Genomic DNA, 19,270 nt, shown 5'->3' with positions numbered 1-19,270 from the left:
GTGTTGACAGACAACATCTTCCTACTTTACAATTATAGCCCTGCGTAGTTCACTACAGACATTTGTCGAATGTACTTGACTGGTATCTATTTACATTTGACAGCCCGGGTTTTAACGTCTGAGTGCGCCTTAATACTGTCCATCACCAGACGCATACTTGGATGACTGTTTAAGTAAGTAAGTATACCCGGTTAAGAGTAAGTCCCAGGTAGTCTAGTGGTTAGGATTCCGCGCTCTCACCGCGGCGGCCGGGGTTCGATTCCCCGTCTGGGAATAATTTTTTCCTTTCCGTTTTTTTTTCCCCCCATGAAGCCATTTTAAAACTATCAAATCCTTGTTTTGTTTATACCATGCTGTGGCGAATAGTTTGGCTACAAACAATCATTATTGTTTGTCTTCTCTCTTTTCATATCGATCTTTAATAGTCGAAGAGCTAGTTTCGCAACAGGTACTAATATAAAAAATGCAAGATGTTTATTAAAAAGGGGATGTAGCTCAGTGGTAGAGCGTTCGCTTTGCATGTGAAAGGCCCCGGGTTCGATCCCCGGCATCTCCACTTCTATATTTTTTTAACCTCTTTTTTCCTTAAAGATAATATGTTATTTCATCTTATCTGGTTTTTTAATTACAGAACAGTTGCTTCAGCTAGTGTAGCATCCGTTTGAAACTCCGAGTGAAGTCTTTTAATTGCACGATCCGCCTGACTGATCTCTACTACGACACTGTAACCTGTTTTCGCCATGTTTTACAATACAAGTGGACTATTTAGTATTAAATTATTTTAGCAGGCTATGACGGGGATGTAGCTCAGTGGTAGAGCGTTCGCTTCGCATGTGAAAGGCCCCGGGTTCGATCCCCGGCATCTCCATATTTTTTTCCTTGTTCATCCTGTCCAAGAGTGATCATACGTACAGTATTGTATATGTACACTTCTACTACAGTTTCTAAAAGAACGTCTTCCTTTCTCTTGCAGACAACTTGCAGTGTACGTTAAAGGTTACCCATAACCAATGCTGCAAAATGTAATTGAAAAAAATATGAAATAATATTTATAGACGAAACTTATTTCGATTTATAATGTCGGCTGCGCGGTCACCTTAATTCAATTTTGTCAGTCTCAGCAAGATGTGTCCAAGAATGGTTGTCGTTCATTTACCTAGCACAAATCTCACTGGTGGTGTTTTTTGAGGGCACAAATGGAAATGTAGTACTGTAACAGTTGTAAGCTGCAAAATGAACTATGTGAAGATTTCACTCCTTCGGAGGGAAAAGAAAGAAGTCAAAAAAATACATTCGTCCAGTGTTGACAGACAACATCTTCCTACTTTACAATTATAGCCCTGCGTAGTTCACTACAGACATTTGTCGAATGTACTTGACTGGTATCTATTTACATTTGACAGCCCGGGTTTTAACGTCTGAGTGCGCCTTAATACTGTCCATCACCAGACGCATACTTGGATGACTGTTTAAGTAAGTAAGTATACCCGGTTAAGAGTAAGTCCCAGGTAGTCTAGTGGTTAGGATTCCGCGCTCTCACCGCGGCGGCCGGGGTTCGATTCCCCGTCTGGGAATAATTTTTTCCTTTCCGTTTTTTTTTCCCCCCATGAAGCCATTTTAAAACTATCAAATCCTTGTTTTGTTTATACCATGCTGTGGCGAATAGTTTGGCTACAAACAATCATTATTGTTTGTCTTCTCTCTTTTCATATCGATCTTTAATAGTCGAAGAGCTAGTTTCGCAACAGGTACTAATATAAAAAATGCAAGATGTTTATTAAGAAGGGGATGTAGCTCAGTGGTAGAGCGTTCGCTTTGCATGTGAAAGGCCCCGGGTTCGATCCCCGGCATCTCCACTTCTATATTTTTTTAACCTCTTTTTTCCTTAAAGATAATATGTTATTTCATCTTATCTGGTTTTTTAATTACAGAACAGTTGCTTCAGCTAGTGTAGCATCCGTTTGAAACTCCGAGTGAAGTCTTTTAATTGCACGATCCGCCTGACTGATCTCTACTACGACACTGTAACCTGTTTTCGCCATGTTTTACAATACAAGTGGACTATTTAGTATTAAATTATTTTAGCAGGCTATGACGGGGATGTAGCTCAGTGGTAGAGCGTTCGCTTCGCATGTGAAAGGCCCCGGGTTCGATCCCCGGCATCTCCATATTTTTTTCCTTGTTCATCCTGTCCAAGTGATCATACGTACAGTATTGTATATGTACACTTCTACTACAGTTTCTAAAAGAACGTCTTCCTTTCTCTTGCAGACAACTTGCAGTGTACGTTAAAGGTTACCCATAACCAATGCTGCAAAATGTAATTGAAAAAAATATGAAATAATATTTATAGACGAAACTTATTTCGATTTATAATGTCGGCTGCGCGGTCACCTTAATTCAATTTTGTCAGTCTCAGCAAGATGTGTCCAAGAATGGTTGTCGTTCATTTACCTAGCACAAATCTCACTGGTGGTGTTTTTTGAGGGCACAAATGGAAATGTAGTACTGTAACAGTTGTAAGCTGCAAAATGAACTATGTGAAGATTTCACTCCTTCGGAGGGAAAAGAAAGAAGTCAAAAAAATACATTCGTCCAGTGTTGACAGACAACATCTTCCTACTTTACAATTATAGCCCTGCGTAGTTCACTACAGACATTTGTCGAATGTACTTGACTGGTATCTATTTACATTTGACAGCCCGGGTTTTAACGTCTGAGTGCGCCTTAATACTGTCCATCACCAGACGCATACTTGGATGACTGTTTAAGTAAGTAAGTATACCCGGTTAAGAGTAAGTCCCAGGTAGTCTAGTGGTTAGGATTCCGCGCTCTCACCGCGGCGGCCGGGGTTCGATTCCCCGTCTGGGAATAATTTTTTCCTTTCCGTTTTTTTTTTCCCCCATGAAGCCATTTTAAAACTATCAAATCCTTGTTTTGTTTATACCATGCTGTGGCGAATAGTTTAGCTACAAACAATCATTATTGTTTGTCTTCTCTCTTTTCATATCGATCTTTAATAGTCGAAGAGCTAGTTTCGCAACAGGTACTAATATAAAAAATGCAAGATGTTTATTAAGAAGGGGATGTAGCTCAGTGGTAGAGCGTTCGCTTTGCATGTGAAAGGCCCCGGGTTCGATCCCCGGCATCTCCACTTCTATATTTTTTTAACCTCTTTTTTCCTTAAAGATAATATGTTATTTCATCTTATCTGGTTTTTTAATTACAGAACAGTTGCTTCAGCTAGTGTAGCATCCGTTTGAAACTCCGAGTGAAGTCTTTTAATTGCACGATCCGCCTGACTGATCTCTACTACGACACTGTAACCTGTTTTCGCCATGTTTTACAATACAAGTGGACTATTTAGTATTAAATTATTTTAGCAGGCTATGACGGGGATGTAGCTCAGTGGTAGAGCGTTCGCTTCGCATGTGAAAGGCCCCGGGTTCGATCCCCGGCATCTCCATATTTTTTTCCTTGTTCATCCTGTCCAAGTGATCATACGTACAGTATTGTATATGTACACTTCTACTACAGTTTCTAAAAGAACGTCTTCCTTTCTCTTGCAGACAACTTGCAGTGTACGTTAAAGGTTACCCATAACCAATGCTGCAAAATGTAATTGAAAAAAATATGAAATAATATTTATAGACGAAACTTATTTCGATTTATAATGTCGGCTGCGCGGTCACCTTAATTCAATTTTGTCAGTCTCAGCAAGATGTGTCCAAGAATGGTTGTCGTTCATTTACCTAGCACAAATCTCACTGGTGGTGTTTTTTGAGGGCACAAATGGAAATGTAGTACTGTAACAGTTGTAAGCTGCAAAATGAACTATGTGAAGATTTCACTCCTTCGGAGGGAAAAGAAAGAAGTCAAAAAAATACATTCGTCCAGTGTTGACAGACAACATCTTCCTACTTTACAATTATAGCCCTGCGTAGTTCACTACAGACATTTGTCGAATGTACTTGACTGGTATCTATTTACATTTGACAGCCCGGGTTTTAACGTCTGAGTGCGCCTTAATACTGTCCATCACCAGACGCATACTTGGATGACTGTTTAAGTAAGTAAGTATACCCGGTTAAGAGTAAGTCCCAGGTAGTCTAGTGGTTAGGATTCCGCGCTCTCACCGCGGCGGCCGGGGTTCGATTCCCCGTCTGGGAATAATTTTTTCCTTTCCGTTTTTTTTTCCCCCATGAAGCCATTTTAAAACTATCAAATCCTTGTTTTGTTTATACCATGCTGTGGCGAATAGTTTAGCTACAAACAATCATTATTGTTTGTCTTCTCTCTTTTCATATCGATCTTTAATAGTCGAAGAGCTAGTTTCGCAACAGGTACTAATATAAAAAATGCAAGATGTTTATTAAGAAGGGGATGTAGCTCAGTGGTAGAGCGTTCGCTTTGCATGTGAAAGGCCCCGGGTTCGATCCCCGGCATCTCCACTTCTATATTTTTTTAACCTCTTTTTTCCTTAAAGATAATATGTTATTTCATCTTATCTGGTTTTTTAATTACAGAACAGTTGCTTCAGCTAGTGTAGCATCCGTTTGAAACTCCGAGTGAAGTCTTTTAATTGCACGATCCGCCTGACTGATCTCTACTACGACACTGTAACCTGTTTTCGCCATGTTTTACAATACAAGTGGACTATTTAGTATTAAATTATTTTAGCAGGCTATGACGGGGATGTAGCTCAGTGGTAGAGCGTTCGCTTCGCATGTGAAAGGCCCCGGGTTCGATCCCCGGCATCTCCATATTTTTTTCCTTGTTCATCCTGTCCAAGTGATCATACGTACAGTATTGTATATGTACACTTCTACTACAGTTTCTAAAAGAACGTCTTCCTTTCTCTTGCAGACAACTTGCAGTGTACGTTAAAGGTTACCCATAACCAATGCTGCAAAATGTAATTGAAAAAAATATGAAATAATATTTATAGACGAAACTTATTTCGATTTATAATGTCGGCTGCGCGGTCACCTTAATTCAATTTTGTCAGTCTCATCAAGATGTGTCCAAGAATGGTTGTCGTTCATTTACCTAGCACAAATCTCACTGGTGGTGTTTTTTGAGGGCACAAATGGAAATGTAGTACTGTAACAGTTGTAAGCTGCAAAATGAACTATGTGAAGATTTCACTCCTTCGGAGGGAAAAGAAAGAAGTCAAAAAAATACATTCGTCCAGTGTTGACAGACAACATCTTCCTACTTTACAATTATAGCCCTGCGTAGTTCACTACAGACATTTGTCGAATGTACTTGACTGGTATCTATTTACATTTGACAGCCCGGGTTTTAACGTCTGAGTGCGCCTTAATACTGTCCATCACCAGACGCATACTTGGATGACTGTTTAAGTAAGTAAGTATACCCGGTTAAGAGTAAGTCCCAGGTAGTCTAGTGGTTAGGATTCCGCGCTCTCACCGCGGCGGCCGGGGTTCGATTCCCCGTCTGGGAATAATTTTTTCCTTTCCGTTTTTTTTCCCCCCATGAAGCCATTTTAAAACTATCAAATCCTTGTTTTGTTTATACCATGCTGTGCCGAATAGTTTGGCTACAAACAATCATTATTGTTTGTCTTCTCTCTTTTCATATCGATCTTTAATAGTCGAAGAGCTAGTTTCGCAACAGGTACTAATATAAAAAATGCAAGATGTTTATTAAGAAGGGGATGTAGCTCAGTGGTAGAGCGTTCGCTTTGCATGTGAAAGGCCCCGGGTTCGATCCCCGGCATCTCCACTTCTATATTTTTTTAACCTCTTTTTTCCTTAAAGATAATATGTTATTTCATCTTATCTGGTTTTTTAATTACAGAACAGTTGCTTCAGCTAGTGTAGCATCCGTTTGAAACTCCGAGTGAAGTCTTTTAATTGCACGATCCGCCTGACTGATCTCTACTACGACACTGTAACCTGTTTTCGCCATGTTTTACAATACAAGTGGACTATTTAGTATTAAATTATTTTAGCAGGCTATGACGGGGATGTAGCTCAGTGGTAGAGCGTTCGCTTCGCATGTGAAAGGCCCCGGGTTCGATCCCCGGCATCTCCATATTTTTTTCCTTGTTCATCCTGTCCAAGAGTGATCATACGTACAGTATTGTATATGTACACTTCTACTACAGTTTCTAAAAGAACGTCTTCCTTTCTCTTGCAGACAACTTGCAGTGTACGTTAAAGGTTACCCATAACCAATGCTGCAAAATGTAATTGAAAAAAATATGAAATAATATTTATAGACGAAACTTATTTCGATTTATAATGTCGGCTGCGCGGTCACCTTAATTCAATTTTGTCAGTCTCAGCAAGATGTGTCCAAGAATGGTTGTCGTTCATTTACCTAGCACAAATCTCACTGGTGGTGTTTTTTGAGGGCACAAATGGAAATGTAGTACTGTAACAGTTGTAAGCTGCAAAATGAACTATGTGAAGATTTCACTCCTTCGGAGGGAAAAGAAAGAAGTCAAAAAAATACATTCGTCCAGTGTTGACAGACAACATCTTCCTACTTTACAATTATAGCCCTGCGTAGTTCACTACAGACATTTGTCGAATGTACTTGACTGGTATCTATTTACATTTGACAGCCCGGGTTTTAACGTCTGAGTGCGCCTTAATACTGTCCATCACCAGACGCATACTTGGATGACTGTTTAAGTAAGTAAGTATACCCGGTTAAGAGTAAGTCCCAGGTAGTCTAGTGGTTAGGATTCCGCGCTCTCACCGCGGCGGCCGGGGTTCGATTCCCCGTCTGGGAATAATTTTTTCCTTTCCGTTTTTTTTTTCCCCCATGAAGCCATTTTAAAACTATCAAATCCTTGTTTTGTTTATACCATGCTGTGGCGAATAGTTTAGCTACAAACAATCATTATTGTTTGTCTTCTCTCTTTTCATATCGATCTTTAATAGTCGAAGAGCTAGTTTCGCAACAGGTACTAATATAAAAAATGCAAGATGTTTATTAAGAAGGGGATGTAGCTCAGTGGTAGAGCGTTCGCTTTGCATGTGAAAGGCCCCGGGTTCGATCCCCGGCATCTCCACTTCTATATTTTTTTAACCTCTTTTTTCCTTAAAGATAATATGTTATTTCATCTTATCTGGTTTTTTAATTACAGAACAGTTGCTTCAGCTAGTGTAGCATCCGTTTGAAACTCCGAGTGAAGTCTTTTAATTGCACGATCCGCCTGACTGATCTCTACTACGACACTGTAACCTGTTTTCGCCATGTTTTACAATACAAGTGGACTATTTAGTATTAAATTATTTTAGCAGGCTATGACGGGGATGTAGCTCAGTGGTAGAGCGTTCGCTTCGCATGTGAAAGGCCCCGGGTTCGATCCCCGGCATCTCCATATTTTTTTCCTTGTTCATCCTGTCCAAGAGTGATCATACGTACAGTATTGTATATGTACACTTCTACTACAGTTTCTAAAAGAACGTCTTCCTTTCTCTTGCAGACAACTTGCAGTGTACGTTAAAGGTTACCCATAACCAATGCTGCAAAATGTAATTGAAAAAAATATGAAATAATATTTATAGACGAAACTTATTTCGATTTATAATGTCGGCTGCGCGGTCACCTTAATTCAATTTTGTCAGTCTCAGCAAGATGTGTCCAAGAATGGTTGTCGTTCATTTACCTAGCACAAATCTCACTGGTGGTGTTTTTTGAGGGCACAAATGGAAATGTAGTACTGTAACAGTTGTAAGCTGCAAAATGAACTATGTGAAGATTTCACTCCTTCGGAGGGAAAAGAAAGAAGTCAAAAAAATACATTCGTCCAGTGTTGACAGACAACATCTTCCTACTTTACAATTATAGCCCTGCGTAGTTCACTACAGACATTTGTCGAATGTACTTGACTGGTATCTATTTACATTTGACAGCCCGGGTTTTAACGTCTGAGTGCGCCTTAATACTGTCCATCACCAGACGCATACTTGGATGACTGTTTAAGTAAGTAAGTATACCCGGTTAAGAGTAAGTCCCAGGTAGTCTAGTGGTTAGGATTCCGCGCTCTCACCGCGGCGGCCGGGGTTCGATTCCCCGTCTGGGAATAATTTTTTCCTTTCCGTTTTTTTTTTCCCCCATGAAGCCATTTTAAAACTATCAAATCCTTGTTTTGTTTATACCATGCTGTGGCGAATAGTTTAGCTACAAACAATCATTATTGTTTGTCTTCTCTCTTTTCATATCGATCTTTAATAGTCGAAGAGCTAGTTTCGCAACAGGTACTAATATAAAAAATGCAAGATGTTTATTAAGAAGGGGATGTAGCTCAGTGGTAGAGCGTTCGCTTTGCATGTGAAAGGCCCCGGGTTCGATCCCCGGCATCTCCACTTCTATATTTTTTTAACCTCTTTTTTCCTTAAAGATAATATGTTATTTCATCTTATCTGGTTTTTTAATTACAGAACAGTTGCTTCAGCTAGTGTAGCATCCGTTTGAAACTCCGAGTGAAGTCTTTTAATTGCACGATCCGCCTGACTGATCTCTACTACGACACTGTAACCTGTTTTCGCCATGTTTTACAATACAAGTGGACTATTTAGTATTAAATTATTTTAGCAGGCTATGACGGGGATGTAGCTCAGTGGTAGAGCGTTCGCTTCGCATGTGAAAGGCCCCGGGTTCGATCCCCGGCATCTCCATATTTTTTTCCTTGTTCATCCTGTCCAAGTGATCATACGTACAGTATTGTATATGTACACTTCTACTACAGTTTCTAAAAGAACGTCTTCCTTTCTCTTGCAGACAACTTGCAGTGTACGTTAAAGGTTACCCATAACCAATGCTGCAAAATGTAATTGAAAAAAATATGAAATAATATTTATAGACGAAACTTATTTCGATTTATAATGTCGGCTGCGCGGTCACCTTAATTCAATTTTGTCAGTCTCATCAAGATGTGTCCAAGAATGGTTGTCGTTCATTTACCTAGCACAAATCTCACTGGTGGTGTTTTTTGAGGGCACAAATGGAAATGTAGTACTGTAACAGTTGTAAGCTGCAAAATGAACTATGTGAAGATTTCACTCCTTCGGAGGGAAAAGAAAGAAGTCAAAAAAATACATTCGTCCAGTGTTGACAGACAACATCTTCCTACTTTACAATTATAGCCCTGCGTAGTTCACTACAGACATTTGTCGAATGTACTTGACTGGTATCTATTTACATTTGACAGCCCGGGTTTTAACGTCTGAGTGCGCCTTAATACTGTCCATCACCAGACGCATACTTGGATGACTGTTTAAGTAAGTAAGTATACCCGGTTAAGAGTAAGTCCCAGGTAGTCTAGTGGTTAGGATTCCGCGCTCTCACCGCGGCGGCCGGGGTTCGATTCCCCGTCTGGGAATAATTTTTTCCTTTCCGTTTTTTTTCCCCCCATGAAGCCATTTTAAAACTATCAAATCCTTGTTTTGTTTATACCATGCTGTGGCGAATAGTTTGGCTACAAACAATCATTATTGTTTGTCTTCTCTCTTTTCATATCGATCTTTAATAGTCGAAGAGCTAGTTTCGCAACAGGTACTAATATAAAAAATGCAAGATGTTTATTAAGAAGGGGATGTAGCTCAGTGGTAGAGCGTTCGCTTTGCATGTGAAAGGCCCCGGGTTCGATCCCCGGCATCTCCACTTCTATATTTTTTTAACCTCTTTTTTCCTTAAAGATAATATGTTATTTCATCTTATCTGGTTTTTTAATTACAGAACAGTTGCTTCAGCTAGTGTAGCATCCGTTTGAAACTCCGAGTGAAGTCTTTTAATTGCACGATCCGCCTGACTGATCTCTACTACGACACTGTAACCTGTTTTCGCCATGTTTTACAATACAAGTGGACTATTTAGTATTAAATTATTTTAGCAGGCTATGACGGGGATGTAGCTCAGTGGTAGAGCGTTCGCTTCGCATGTGAAAGGCCCCGGGTTCGATCCCCGGCATCTCCATATTTTTTTCCTTGTTCATCCTGTCCAAGAGTGATCATACGTACAGTATTGTATATGTACACTTCTACTACAGTTTCTAAAAGAACGTCTTCCTTTCTCTTGCAGACAACTTGCAGTGTACGTTAAAGGTTACCCATAACCGATGCTGCAAAATGTAATTGAAAAAAATATGAAATAATATTTATAGACGAAACTTATTTCGATTTATAATGTCGGCTGCGCGGTCACCTTAATTCAATTTTGTCAGTCTCATCAAGATGTGTCCAAGAATGGTTGTCGTTCATTTACCTAGCACAAATCTCACTGGTGGTGTTTTTTGAGGGCACAAATGGAAATGTAGTACTGTAACAGTTGTAAGCTGCAAAATGAACTATGTGAAGATTTCACTCCTTCGGAGGGAAAAGAAAGAAGTCAAAAAAATACATTCGTCCAGTGTTGACAGACAACATCTTCCTACTTTACAATTATAGCCCTGCGTAGTTCACTACAGACATTTGTCGAATGTACTTGACTGGTATCTATTTACATTTGACAGCCCGGGTTTTAACGTCTGAGTGCGCCTTAATACTGTCCATCACCAGACGCATACTTGGATGACTGTTTAAGTAAGTAAGTATACCCGGTTAAGAGTAAGTCCCAGGTAGTCTAGTGGTTAGGATTCCGCGCTCTCACCGCGGCGGCCGGGGTTCGATTCCCCGTCTGGGAATAATTTTTTCCTTTCCGTTTTTTTTTTCCCCCATGAAGCCATTTTAAAACTATCAAATCCTTGTTTTGTTTATACCATGCTGTGGCGAATAGTTTGGCTACAAACAATCATTATTGTTTGTCTTCTCTCTTTTCATATCGATCTTTAATAGTCGAAGAGCTAGTTTCGCAACAGGTACTAATATAAAAAATGCAAGATGTTTATTAAGAAGGGGATGTAGCTCAGTGGTAGAGCGTTCGCTTTGCATGTGAAAGGCCCCGGGTTCGATCCCCGGCATCTCCACTTCTATACTTTTTTAACCTCTTTTTTCCTTAAAGATAATATGTTATTTCATCTTATCTGGTTTTTTAATTACAGAACAGTTGCTTCAGCTAGTGTAGCATCCGTTTGAAACTCCGAGTGAAGTCTTTTAATTGCACGATCCGCCTGACTGATCTCTACTACGACACTGTAACCTGTTTTCGCCATGTTTTACAATACAAGTGGACTATTTAGTATTAAATTATTTTAGCAGGCTATGACGGGGATGTAGCTCAGTGGTAGAGCGTTCGCTTCGCATGTGAAAGGCCCCGGGTTCGATCCCCGGCATCTCCATATTTTTTTTCTTGTTCATCCTGTCCAAGAGTGATCATACGTACAGTATTGTATATGTACACTTCTACTACAGTTTCTAAAAGAACGTCTTCCTTTCTCTTGCAGACAACTTGCAGTGTACGTTAAAGGTTACCCATAACCAATGCTGCAAAATGTAATTGAAAAAAATATGAAATAATATTTATAGACGAAACTTATTTCGATTTATAATGTCGGCTGCGCGGTCACCTTAATTCAATTTTGTCAGTCTCAGCAAGATGTGTCCAAGAATGGTTGTCGTTCATTTACCTAGCACAAATCTCACTGGTGGTGTTTTTTGAGGGCACAAATGGAAATGTAGAACTGTAACAGTTGTAAGCTGCAAAATGAACTATGTGAAGATTTCACTCCTTCGGAGGGAAAAGAAAGAAGTCAAAAAAATACATTCGTCCAGTGTTGACAGACAACATCTTCCTACTTTACAATTATAGCCCTGCGTAGTTCACTACAGACATTTGTCGAATGTACTTGACTGGTATCTATTTACATTTGACAGCCCGGGTTTTAACGTCTGAGTGCGCCTTAATACTGTCCATCACCAGACGCATACTTGGATGACTGTTTAAGTAAGTAAGTATACCCGGTTAAGAGTAAGTCCCAGGTAGTCTAGTGGTTAGGATTCCGCGCTCTCACCGCGGCGGCCGGGGTTCGATTCCCCGTCTGGGAATAATTTTTTCCTTTCCGTTTTTTTTTTCCCCCATGAAGCCATTTTAAAACTATCAAATCCTTGTTTTGTTTATACCATGCTGTGGCGAATAGTTTGGCTACAAACAATCATTATTGTTTGTCTTCTCTCTTTTCATATCGATCTTTAATAGTCGAAGAGCTAGTTTCGCAACAGGTACTAATATAAAAAATGCAAGATGTTTATTAAGAAGGGGATGTAGCTCAGTGGTAGAGCGTTCGCTTTGCATGTGAAAGGCCCCGGGTTCGATCCCCGGCATCTCCACTTCTATATTTTTTTAACCTCTTTTTTCCTTAAAGATAATATGTTATTTCATCTTATCTGGTTTTTTAATTACAGAACAGTTGCTTCAGCTAGTGTAGCATCCGTTTGAAACTCCGAGTGAAGTCTTTTAATTGCACGATCCGCCTGACTGATCTCTACTACGACACTGTAACCTGTTTTCGCCATGTTTTACAATACAAGTGGACTATTTAGTATTAAATTATTTTAGCAGGCTATGACGGGGATGTAGCTCAGTGGTAGAGCGTTCGCTTCGCATGTGAAAGGCCCCGGGTTCGATCCCCGGCATCTCCATATTTTTTTCCTTGTTCATCCTGTCCAAGAGTGATCATACGTACAGTATTGTATATGTACACTTCTACTACAGTTTCTAAAAGAACGTCTTCCTTTCTCTTGCAGACAACTTGCAGTGTACGTTAAAGGTTACCCATAACCAATGCTGCAAAATGTAATTGAAAAAAATATGAAATAATATTTATAGACGAAACTTATTTCGATTTATAATGTCGGCTGCGCGGTCACCTTAATTCAATTTTGTCAGTCTCAGCAAGATGTGTCCAAGAATGGTTGTCGTTCATTTACCTAGCACAAATCTCACTGGTGGTGTTTTTTGAGGGCACAAATGGAAATGTAGAACTGTAACAGTTGTAAGCTGCAAAATGAACTATGTGAAGATTTCACTCCTTCGGAGGGAAAAGAAAGAAGTCAAAAAAATACATTCGTCCAGTGTTGACAGACAACATCTTCCTACTTTACAATTATAGCCCTGCGTAGTTCACTACAGACATTTGTCGAATGTACTTGACTGGTATCTATTTACATTTGACAGCCCGGGTTTTAACGTCTGAGTGCGCCTTAATACTGTCCATCACCAGACGCATACTTGGATGACTGTTTAAGTAAGTAAGTATACCCGGTTAAGAGTAAGTCCCAGGTAGTCTAGTGGTTAGGATTCCGCGCTCTCACCGCGGCGGCCGGGGTTCGATTCCCCGTCTGGGAATAATTTTTTCCTTTCCGTTTTTTTTTTCCCCCATGAAGCCATTTTAAAACTATCAAATCCTTGTTTTGTTTATACCATGCTGTGGCGAATAGTTTGGCTACAAACAATCATTATTGTTTGTCTTCTCTCTTTTCATATCGATCTTTAATAGTCGAAGAGCTAGTTTCGCAACAGGTACTAATATAAAAAATGCAAGATGTTTATTAAGAAGGGGATGTAGCTCAGTGGTAGAGCGTTCGCTTTGCATGTGAAAGGCCCCGGGTTCGATCCCCGGCATCTCCACTTCTATATTTTTTTAACCTCTTTTTTCCTTAAAGATAATATGTTATTTCATCTTATCTGGTTTTTTAATTACAGAACAGTTGCTTCAGCTAGTGTAGCATCCGTTTGAAACTCCGAGTGAAGTCTTTTAATTGCACGATCCGCCTGACTGATCTCTACTACGACACTGTAACCTGTTTTCGCCATGTTTTACAATACAAGTGGACTATTTAGTATTAAATTATTTTAGCAGGCTATGACGGGGATGTAGCTCAGTGGTAGAGCGTTCGCTTCGCATGTGAAAGGCCCCGGGTTCGATCCCCGGCATCTCCATATTTTTTTCCTTGTTCATCCTGTCCAAGAGTGATCATACGTACAGTATTGTATATGTACACTTCTACTACAGTTTCTAAAAGAACGTCTTCCTTTCTCTTGCAGACAACTTGCAGTGTACGTTAAAGGTTACCCATAACCAATGCTGCAAAATGTAATTGAAAAAAATATGAAATAATATTTATAGACGAAACTTATTTCGATTTATAATGTCGGCTGCGCGGTCACCTTAATTCAATTTTGTCAGTCTCAGCAAGATGTGTCCAAGAATGGTTGTCGTTCATTTACCTAGCACAAATCTCACTGGTGGTGTTTTTTGAGGGCACAAATGGAAATGTAGTACTGTAACAGTTGTAAGCTGCAAAATGAACTATGTGAAGATTTCACTCCTTCGGAGGGAAAAGAAAGAAGTCAAAAAAATACATTCGTCCAGTGTTGACAGACAACATCTTCCTACTTTACAATTATAGCCCTGCGTAGTTCACTACAGACATTTGTCGAATGTACTTGACTGGTATCTATTTACATTTGACAGCCCGGGTTTTAACGTCTGAGTGCGCCTTAATACTGTCCATCACCAGACGCATACTTGGATGACTGTTTAAGTAAGTAAGTATACCCGGTTAAGAGTAAGTCCCAGGTAGTCTAGTGGTTAGGATTCCGCGCTCTCACCGCGGCGGCCGGGGTTCGATTCCCCGTCTGGGAATAATTTTTTCCTTTCCGTTTTTTTTTTCCCCCATGAAGCCATTTTAAAACTATCAAATCCTTGTTTTGTTTATACCATGCTGTGGCGAATAGTTTGGCTACAAACAATCATTATTGTTTGTCTTCTCTCTTTTCATATCGATCTTTAATAGTCGAAGAGCTAGTTTCGCAACAGGTACTAATATAAAAAATGCAAGATGTTTATTAAGAAGGGGATGTAGCTCAGTGGTAGAGCGTTCGCTTTGCATGTGAAAGGCCCCGGGTTCGATCCCCGGCATCTCCACTTCTATATTTTTTTAACCTCTTTTTTCCTTAAAGATAATATGTTATTTCATCTTATCTGGTTTTTTAATTACAGAACAGTTGCTTCAGCTAGTGTAGCATCCGTTTGAAACTCCGAGTGAAGTCTTTTAATTGCACGATCCGCCTGACTGATCTCTACTACGACACTGTAACCTGTTTTCGCCATGTTTTACAATACAAGTGGACTATTTAGTATTAAATTATTTTAGCAGGCTATGACGGGGATGTAGCTCAGTGGTAGAGCGTTCGCTTCGCATGTGAAAGGCCCCGGGTTCGATCCCCGGCATCTCCATATTTTTTTCCTTGTTCATCCTGTCCAAGAGTGATCATACGTACAGTATTGTATATGTACACTTCTACTACAGTTTCTAAAAGAACGTCTTCCTTTCTCTTGCAGACAACTTGCAGTGTACGTTAAAGGTTACCCATAACCAATGCTGCAAAATGTAATTGAAAAAAATATGAAATAATATTTATAGACGAAACTTATTTCGATTTATAATGTCGGCTGCGCGGTCACCTTAATTCAATTTTGTCAGTCTCAGCAAGATGTGTCCAAGAATGGTTGTCGTTCATTTACCTAGCACAAATCTCACTGGTGGTGTTTTTTGAGGGCACAAATGGAAATGTAGTACTGTAACAGTTGTAAGCTGCAAAATGAACTATGTGAAGATTTCACTCCTTCGGAGGGAAAAGAAAGAAGTCAAAAAAATACATTCGTCCAGTGTTGACAGACAACATCTTCCTACTTTACAATTATAGCCCTGCGTAGTTCACTACAGACATTTGTCGAATGTACTTGACTGGTATCTATTTACATTTGACAGCCCGGGTTTTAACGTCTGAGTGCGCCTTAATACTGTCCATCACCAGACGCATACTTGGATGACTGTTTAAGTAAGTAAGTATACCCGGTTAAGAGTAAGTCCCAGGTAGTCTAGTGGTTAGGATTCCGCGCTCTCACCGCGGCGGCCGGGGTTCGATTCCCCGTCTGGGAATAATTTTTTCCTTTCCGTTTTTTTTTTCCCCCATGAAGCCATTTTAAAACTATCAAATCCTTGTTTTGTTTATACCATGCTGTGGCGAATAGTTTAGCTACAAACAATCATTATTGTTTGTCTTCTCTCTTTTCATATCGATCTTTAATAGTCGAAGAGCTAGTTTCGCAACAGGTACTAATATAAAAAATGCAAGATGTTTATTAAGAAGGGGATGTAGCTCAGTGGTAGAGCGTTCGCTTTGCATGTGAAAGGCCCCGGGTTCGATCCCCGGCATCTCCACTTCTATATTTTTTTAACCTCTTTTTTCCTTAAAGATAATATGTTATTTCATCTTATCTGGTTTTTTAATTACAGAACAGTTGCTTCAGCTAGTGTAGCATCCGTTTGAAACTCCGAGTGAAGTCTTTTAATTGCACGATCCGCCTGACTGATCTCTACTACGACACTGTAACCTGTTTTCGCCATGTTTTACAATACAAGTGGACTATTTAGTATTAAATTATTTTAGCAGGCTATGACGGGGATGTAGCTCAGTGGTAGAGCGTTCGCTTCGCATGTGAAAGGCCCCGGGTTCGATCCCCGGCATCTCCATATTTTTTTCCTTGTTCATCCTGTCCAAGAGTGATCATACGTACAGTATTGTATATGTACACTTCTACTACAGTTTCTAAAAGAACGTCTTCCTTTCTCTTGCAGACAACTTGCAGTGTACGTTAAAGGTTACCCATAACCAATGCTGCAAAATGTAATTGAAAAAAATATGAAATAATATTTATAGACGAAACTTATTTCGATTTATAATGTCGGCTGCGCGGTCACCTTAATTCAATTTTGTCAGTCTCAGCAAGATGTGTCCAAGAATGGTTGTCGTTCATTTACCTAGCACAAATCTCACTGGTGGTGTTTTTTGAGGGCACAAATGGAAATGTAGTACTGTAACAGTTGTAAGCTGCAAAATGAACTATGTGAAGATTTCACTCCTTCGGAGGGAAAAGAAAGAAGTCAAAAAAATACATTCGTCCAGTGTTGACAGACAACATCTTCCTACTTTACAATTATAGCCCTGCGTAGTTCACTACAGACATTTGTCGAATGTACTTGACTGGTATCTATTTACATTTGACAGCCCGGGTTTTAACGTCTGAGTGCGCCTTAATACTGTCCATCACCAGACGCATACTTGGATGACTGTTTAAGTAAGTAAGTATACCCGGTTAAGAGTAAGTCCCAGGTAGTCTAGTGGTTAGGATTCCGCGCTCTCACCGCGGCGGCCGGGGTTCGATTCCCCGTCTGGGAATAATTTTTTCCTTTCCGTTTTTTTTTTCCCCCATGAAGCCATTTTAAAACTATCAAATCCTTGTTTTGTTTATACCATGCTGTGGCGAATAGTTTAGCTACAAACAATCATTATTGTTTGTCTTCTCTCTTTTCATATCGATCTTTAATAGTCGAAGAGCTAGTTTCGCAACAGGTACTAATATAAAAAATGCAAGATGTTTATTAAGAAGGGGATGTAGCTCAGTGGTAGAGCGTTCGCTTTGCATGTGAAAGGCCCCGGGTTCGATCCCCGGCATCTCCACTTCTATATTTTTTTAACCTCTTTTTTCCTTAAAGATAATATGTTATTTCATCTTATCTGGTTTTTTAATTACAGAACAGTTGCTTCAGCTAGTGTAGCATCCGTTTGAAACTCCGAGTGAAGTCTTTTAATTGCACGATCCGCCTGACTGATCTCTACTACGACACTGTAACCTGTTTTCGCCATGTTTTACAATACAAGTGGACTATTTAGTATTAAATTATTTTAGCAGGCTATGACGGGGATGTAGCTCAGTGGTAGAGCGTTCGCTTCGCATGTGAAAGGCCCCGGGTTCGATCCCCGGCATCTCCATATTTTTTTCCTTGTTCATCCTGTCCAAGTGATCATACGTACAGTATTGTATATGTACACTTCTACTACAGTTTCTAAAAGAACGTCTTCCTTTCTCTTGCAGACAACTTGCAGTGTACGTTAAAGGTTACCCATAACCAATGCTGCAAAATGTAATTGAAAAAAATATGAAATAATATTTATAGACGAAACTTATTTCGATTTATAATGTCGGCTGCGCGGTCACCTTAATTCAATTTTGTCAGTCTCATCAAGATGTGTCCAAGAATGGTTGTCGTTCATTTACCTAGCACAAATCTCACTGGTGGTGTTTTTTGAGGGCACAAATGGAAATGTAGTACTGTAACAGTTGTAAGCTGCAAAATGAACTATGTGAAGATTTCACTCCTTCGGAGGGAAAAGAAAGAAGTCAAAAAAATACATTCGTCCAGTGTTGACAGACAACATCTTCCTACTTTACAATTATAGCCCTGCGTAGTTCACTACAGACATTTGTCGAATGTACTTGACTGGTATCTATTTACATTTGACAGCCCGGGTTTTAACGTCTGAGTGCGCCTTAATACTGTCCATCACCAGACGCATACTTGGATGACTGTTTAAGTAAGTAAGTATACCCGGTTAAGAGTAAGTCCCAGGTAGTCTAGTGGTTAGGATTCCGCGCTCTCACCGCGGCGGCCGGGGTTCGATTCCCCGTCTGGGAATAATTTTTTCCTTTCCGTTTTTTTTCCCCCCATGAAGCCATTTTAAAACTATCAAATCCTTGTTTTGTTTATACCATGCTGTGGCGAATAGTTTGGCTACAAACAATCATTATTGTTTGTCTTCTCTCTTTTCATATCGATCTTTAATAGTCGAAGAGCTAGTTTCGCAACAGGTACTAATATAAAAAATGCAAGATGTTTATTAAGAAGGGGATGTAGCTCAGTGGTAGAGCGTTCGCTTTGCATGTGAAAGGCCCCGGGTTCGATCCCCGGCATCTCCACTTCTATATTTTTTTAACCTCTTTTTTCCTTAAAGATAATATGTTATTTCATCTTATCTGGTTTTTTAATTACAGAACAGTTGCTTCAGCTAGTGTAGCATCCGTTTGAAACTCCGAGTGAAGTCTTTTAATTGCACGATCCGCCTGACTGATCTCTACTACGACACTGTAACCTGTTTTCGCCATGTTTTACAATACAAGTGGACTATTTAGTATTAAATTATTTTAGCAGGCTATGACGGGGATGTAGCTCAGTGGTAGAGCGTTCGCTTCGCATGTGAAAGGCCCCGGGTTCGATCCCCGGCATCTCCATATTTTTTTCCTTGTTCATCCTGTCCAAGAGTGATCATACGTACAGTATTGTATATGTACACTTCTACTACAGTTTCTAAAAGAACGTCTTCCTTTCTCTTGCAGACAACTTGCAGTGTACGTTAAAGGTTACCCATAACCAATGCTGCAAAATGTAATTGAAAAAAATATGAAATAATATTTATAGACGAAACTTATTTCGATTTATAATGTCGG

General features: G+C 39.7%; 45 non-coding genes across 45 annotated transcripts; all 45 read left to right on the top strand.

Moving 5' to 3' along the window:
- Positions 1–202: 202 nt before the first annotated feature.
- Trnae-cuc (transfer RNA glutamic acid (anticodon CUC)) lies at positions 203–274 on the top strand. Its single transcript has one exon. It is a non-coding gene; the product is annotated as a tRNA-Glu (tRNA).
- Positions 275–484: 210 nt separating this feature from the next.
- Positions 485–556, top strand: Trnaa-ugc (transfer RNA alanine (anticodon UGC)). Its single transcript has one exon. It is a non-coding gene; the product is annotated as a tRNA-Ala (tRNA).
- Positions 557–796: 240 nt separating this feature from the next.
- On the top strand, positions 797–868 carry Trnaa-cgc (transfer RNA alanine (anticodon CGC)). Its single transcript has one exon. It is a non-coding gene; the product is annotated as a tRNA-Ala (tRNA).
- A 634-nt stretch (positions 869–1,502) lies between these two features.
- Trnae-cuc (transfer RNA glutamic acid (anticodon CUC)) lies at positions 1,503–1,574 on the top strand. Its single transcript has one exon. It is a non-coding gene; the product is annotated as a tRNA-Glu (tRNA).
- Positions 1,575–1,784: 210 nt separating this feature from the next.
- On the top strand, positions 1,785–1,856 carry Trnaa-ugc (transfer RNA alanine (anticodon UGC)). The gene has a single exon. It is a non-coding gene; the product is annotated as a tRNA-Ala (tRNA).
- A 240-nt stretch (positions 1,857–2,096) lies between these two features.
- On the top strand, positions 2,097–2,168 carry Trnaa-cgc (transfer RNA alanine (anticodon CGC)). Its single transcript has one exon. It is a non-coding gene; the product is annotated as a tRNA-Ala (tRNA).
- Positions 2,169–2,800: 632 nt separating this feature from the next.
- Positions 2,801–2,872, top strand: Trnae-cuc (transfer RNA glutamic acid (anticodon CUC)). Its single transcript has one exon. It is a non-coding gene; the product is annotated as a tRNA-Glu (tRNA).
- A 210-nt stretch (positions 2,873–3,082) lies between these two features.
- Positions 3,083–3,154, top strand: Trnaa-ugc (transfer RNA alanine (anticodon UGC)). The gene has a single exon. It is a non-coding gene; the product is annotated as a tRNA-Ala (tRNA).
- Positions 3,155–3,394: 240 nt separating this feature from the next.
- Positions 3,395–3,466, top strand: Trnaa-cgc (transfer RNA alanine (anticodon CGC)). The gene has a single exon. It is a non-coding gene; the product is annotated as a tRNA-Ala (tRNA).
- Positions 3,467–4,098: 632 nt separating this feature from the next.
- Positions 4,099–4,170, top strand: Trnae-cuc (transfer RNA glutamic acid (anticodon CUC)). The gene has a single exon. It is a non-coding gene; the product is annotated as a tRNA-Glu (tRNA).
- Positions 4,171–4,379: 209 nt separating this feature from the next.
- Trnaa-ugc (transfer RNA alanine (anticodon UGC)) lies at positions 4,380–4,451 on the top strand. Its single transcript has one exon. It is a non-coding gene; the product is annotated as a tRNA-Ala (tRNA).
- Positions 4,452–4,691: 240 nt separating this feature from the next.
- Positions 4,692–4,763, top strand: Trnaa-cgc (transfer RNA alanine (anticodon CGC)). Its single transcript has one exon. It is a non-coding gene; the product is annotated as a tRNA-Ala (tRNA).
- Positions 4,764–5,395: 632 nt separating this feature from the next.
- Trnae-cuc (transfer RNA glutamic acid (anticodon CUC)) lies at positions 5,396–5,467 on the top strand. Its single transcript has one exon. It is a non-coding gene; the product is annotated as a tRNA-Glu (tRNA).
- Positions 5,468–5,676: 209 nt separating this feature from the next.
- Positions 5,677–5,748, top strand: Trnaa-ugc (transfer RNA alanine (anticodon UGC)). Its single transcript has one exon. It is a non-coding gene; the product is annotated as a tRNA-Ala (tRNA).
- A 240-nt stretch (positions 5,749–5,988) lies between these two features.
- Positions 5,989–6,060, top strand: Trnaa-cgc (transfer RNA alanine (anticodon CGC)). Its single transcript has one exon. It is a non-coding gene; the product is annotated as a tRNA-Ala (tRNA).
- A 634-nt stretch (positions 6,061–6,694) lies between these two features.
- Trnae-cuc (transfer RNA glutamic acid (anticodon CUC)) lies at positions 6,695–6,766 on the top strand. The gene has a single exon. It is a non-coding gene; the product is annotated as a tRNA-Glu (tRNA).
- Positions 6,767–6,976: 210 nt separating this feature from the next.
- Positions 6,977–7,048, top strand: Trnaa-ugc (transfer RNA alanine (anticodon UGC)). The gene has a single exon. It is a non-coding gene; the product is annotated as a tRNA-Ala (tRNA).
- Positions 7,049–7,288: 240 nt separating this feature from the next.
- Positions 7,289–7,360, top strand: Trnaa-cgc (transfer RNA alanine (anticodon CGC)). The gene has a single exon. It is a non-coding gene; the product is annotated as a tRNA-Ala (tRNA).
- A 634-nt stretch (positions 7,361–7,994) lies between these two features.
- Positions 7,995–8,066, top strand: Trnae-cuc (transfer RNA glutamic acid (anticodon CUC)). The gene has a single exon. It is a non-coding gene; the product is annotated as a tRNA-Glu (tRNA).
- A 210-nt stretch (positions 8,067–8,276) lies between these two features.
- Trnaa-ugc (transfer RNA alanine (anticodon UGC)) lies at positions 8,277–8,348 on the top strand. The gene has a single exon. It is a non-coding gene; the product is annotated as a tRNA-Ala (tRNA).
- Positions 8,349–8,588: 240 nt separating this feature from the next.
- Positions 8,589–8,660, top strand: Trnaa-cgc (transfer RNA alanine (anticodon CGC)). The gene has a single exon. It is a non-coding gene; the product is annotated as a tRNA-Ala (tRNA).
- A 632-nt stretch (positions 8,661–9,292) lies between these two features.
- Trnae-cuc (transfer RNA glutamic acid (anticodon CUC)) lies at positions 9,293–9,364 on the top strand. Its single transcript has one exon. It is a non-coding gene; the product is annotated as a tRNA-Glu (tRNA).
- Positions 9,365–9,573: 209 nt separating this feature from the next.
- Trnaa-ugc (transfer RNA alanine (anticodon UGC)) lies at positions 9,574–9,645 on the top strand. Its single transcript has one exon. It is a non-coding gene; the product is annotated as a tRNA-Ala (tRNA).
- A 240-nt stretch (positions 9,646–9,885) lies between these two features.
- Trnaa-cgc (transfer RNA alanine (anticodon CGC)) lies at positions 9,886–9,957 on the top strand. Its single transcript has one exon. It is a non-coding gene; the product is annotated as a tRNA-Ala (tRNA).
- A 634-nt stretch (positions 9,958–10,591) lies between these two features.
- Trnae-cuc (transfer RNA glutamic acid (anticodon CUC)) lies at positions 10,592–10,663 on the top strand. Its single transcript has one exon. It is a non-coding gene; the product is annotated as a tRNA-Glu (tRNA).
- Positions 10,664–10,873: 210 nt separating this feature from the next.
- On the top strand, positions 10,874–10,945 carry Trnaa-ugc (transfer RNA alanine (anticodon UGC)). Its single transcript has one exon. It is a non-coding gene; the product is annotated as a tRNA-Ala (tRNA).
- Positions 10,946–11,185: 240 nt separating this feature from the next.
- On the top strand, positions 11,186–11,257 carry Trnaa-cgc (transfer RNA alanine (anticodon CGC)). Its single transcript has one exon. It is a non-coding gene; the product is annotated as a tRNA-Ala (tRNA).
- A 634-nt stretch (positions 11,258–11,891) lies between these two features.
- On the top strand, positions 11,892–11,963 carry Trnae-cuc (transfer RNA glutamic acid (anticodon CUC)). Its single transcript has one exon. It is a non-coding gene; the product is annotated as a tRNA-Glu (tRNA).
- Positions 11,964–12,173: 210 nt separating this feature from the next.
- Trnaa-ugc (transfer RNA alanine (anticodon UGC)) lies at positions 12,174–12,245 on the top strand. Its single transcript has one exon. It is a non-coding gene; the product is annotated as a tRNA-Ala (tRNA).
- A 240-nt stretch (positions 12,246–12,485) lies between these two features.
- On the top strand, positions 12,486–12,557 carry Trnaa-cgc (transfer RNA alanine (anticodon CGC)). The gene has a single exon. It is a non-coding gene; the product is annotated as a tRNA-Ala (tRNA).
- A 634-nt stretch (positions 12,558–13,191) lies between these two features.
- On the top strand, positions 13,192–13,263 carry Trnae-cuc (transfer RNA glutamic acid (anticodon CUC)). The gene has a single exon. It is a non-coding gene; the product is annotated as a tRNA-Glu (tRNA).
- Positions 13,264–13,473: 210 nt separating this feature from the next.
- Positions 13,474–13,545, top strand: Trnaa-ugc (transfer RNA alanine (anticodon UGC)). Its single transcript has one exon. It is a non-coding gene; the product is annotated as a tRNA-Ala (tRNA).
- A 240-nt stretch (positions 13,546–13,785) lies between these two features.
- Positions 13,786–13,857, top strand: Trnaa-cgc (transfer RNA alanine (anticodon CGC)). Its single transcript has one exon. It is a non-coding gene; the product is annotated as a tRNA-Ala (tRNA).
- A 634-nt stretch (positions 13,858–14,491) lies between these two features.
- Positions 14,492–14,563, top strand: Trnae-cuc (transfer RNA glutamic acid (anticodon CUC)). The gene has a single exon. It is a non-coding gene; the product is annotated as a tRNA-Glu (tRNA).
- A 210-nt stretch (positions 14,564–14,773) lies between these two features.
- Trnaa-ugc (transfer RNA alanine (anticodon UGC)) lies at positions 14,774–14,845 on the top strand. Its single transcript has one exon. It is a non-coding gene; the product is annotated as a tRNA-Ala (tRNA).
- A 240-nt stretch (positions 14,846–15,085) lies between these two features.
- On the top strand, positions 15,086–15,157 carry Trnaa-cgc (transfer RNA alanine (anticodon CGC)). The gene has a single exon. It is a non-coding gene; the product is annotated as a tRNA-Ala (tRNA).
- A 634-nt stretch (positions 15,158–15,791) lies between these two features.
- On the top strand, positions 15,792–15,863 carry Trnae-cuc (transfer RNA glutamic acid (anticodon CUC)). Its single transcript has one exon. It is a non-coding gene; the product is annotated as a tRNA-Glu (tRNA).
- Positions 15,864–16,073: 210 nt separating this feature from the next.
- Positions 16,074–16,145, top strand: Trnaa-ugc (transfer RNA alanine (anticodon UGC)). Its single transcript has one exon. It is a non-coding gene; the product is annotated as a tRNA-Ala (tRNA).
- A 240-nt stretch (positions 16,146–16,385) lies between these two features.
- Positions 16,386–16,457, top strand: Trnaa-cgc (transfer RNA alanine (anticodon CGC)). The gene has a single exon. It is a non-coding gene; the product is annotated as a tRNA-Ala (tRNA).
- Positions 16,458–17,091: 634 nt separating this feature from the next.
- Trnae-cuc (transfer RNA glutamic acid (anticodon CUC)) lies at positions 17,092–17,163 on the top strand. The gene has a single exon. It is a non-coding gene; the product is annotated as a tRNA-Glu (tRNA).
- Positions 17,164–17,373: 210 nt separating this feature from the next.
- Trnaa-ugc (transfer RNA alanine (anticodon UGC)) lies at positions 17,374–17,445 on the top strand. The gene has a single exon. It is a non-coding gene; the product is annotated as a tRNA-Ala (tRNA).
- Positions 17,446–17,685: 240 nt separating this feature from the next.
- Trnaa-cgc (transfer RNA alanine (anticodon CGC)) lies at positions 17,686–17,757 on the top strand. The gene has a single exon. It is a non-coding gene; the product is annotated as a tRNA-Ala (tRNA).
- A 632-nt stretch (positions 17,758–18,389) lies between these two features.
- Positions 18,390–18,461, top strand: Trnae-cuc (transfer RNA glutamic acid (anticodon CUC)). The gene has a single exon. It is a non-coding gene; the product is annotated as a tRNA-Glu (tRNA).
- A 209-nt stretch (positions 18,462–18,670) lies between these two features.
- Trnaa-ugc (transfer RNA alanine (anticodon UGC)) lies at positions 18,671–18,742 on the top strand. Its single transcript has one exon. It is a non-coding gene; the product is annotated as a tRNA-Ala (tRNA).
- A 240-nt stretch (positions 18,743–18,982) lies between these two features.
- On the top strand, positions 18,983–19,054 carry Trnaa-cgc (transfer RNA alanine (anticodon CGC)). The gene has a single exon. It is a non-coding gene; the product is annotated as a tRNA-Ala (tRNA).
- The last annotated feature ends 216 nt before the right edge of the window (positions 19,055–19,270 follow it).

The sequence above is a fragment of the Perna viridis genome, chromosome 11, assembly GCF_037379345.1.
Source record: "Perna viridis isolate PV_CMFRI_1.1 ecotype Kerala chromosome 11, ASM3737934v1, whole genome shotgun sequence".
Classification (NCBI taxonomy): domain Eukaryota; kingdom Metazoa; phylum Mollusca; class Bivalvia; order Mytilida; family Mytilidae; genus Perna; species Perna viridis.
This window is presented reverse-complemented; position numbering and strand designations above follow the sequence as displayed.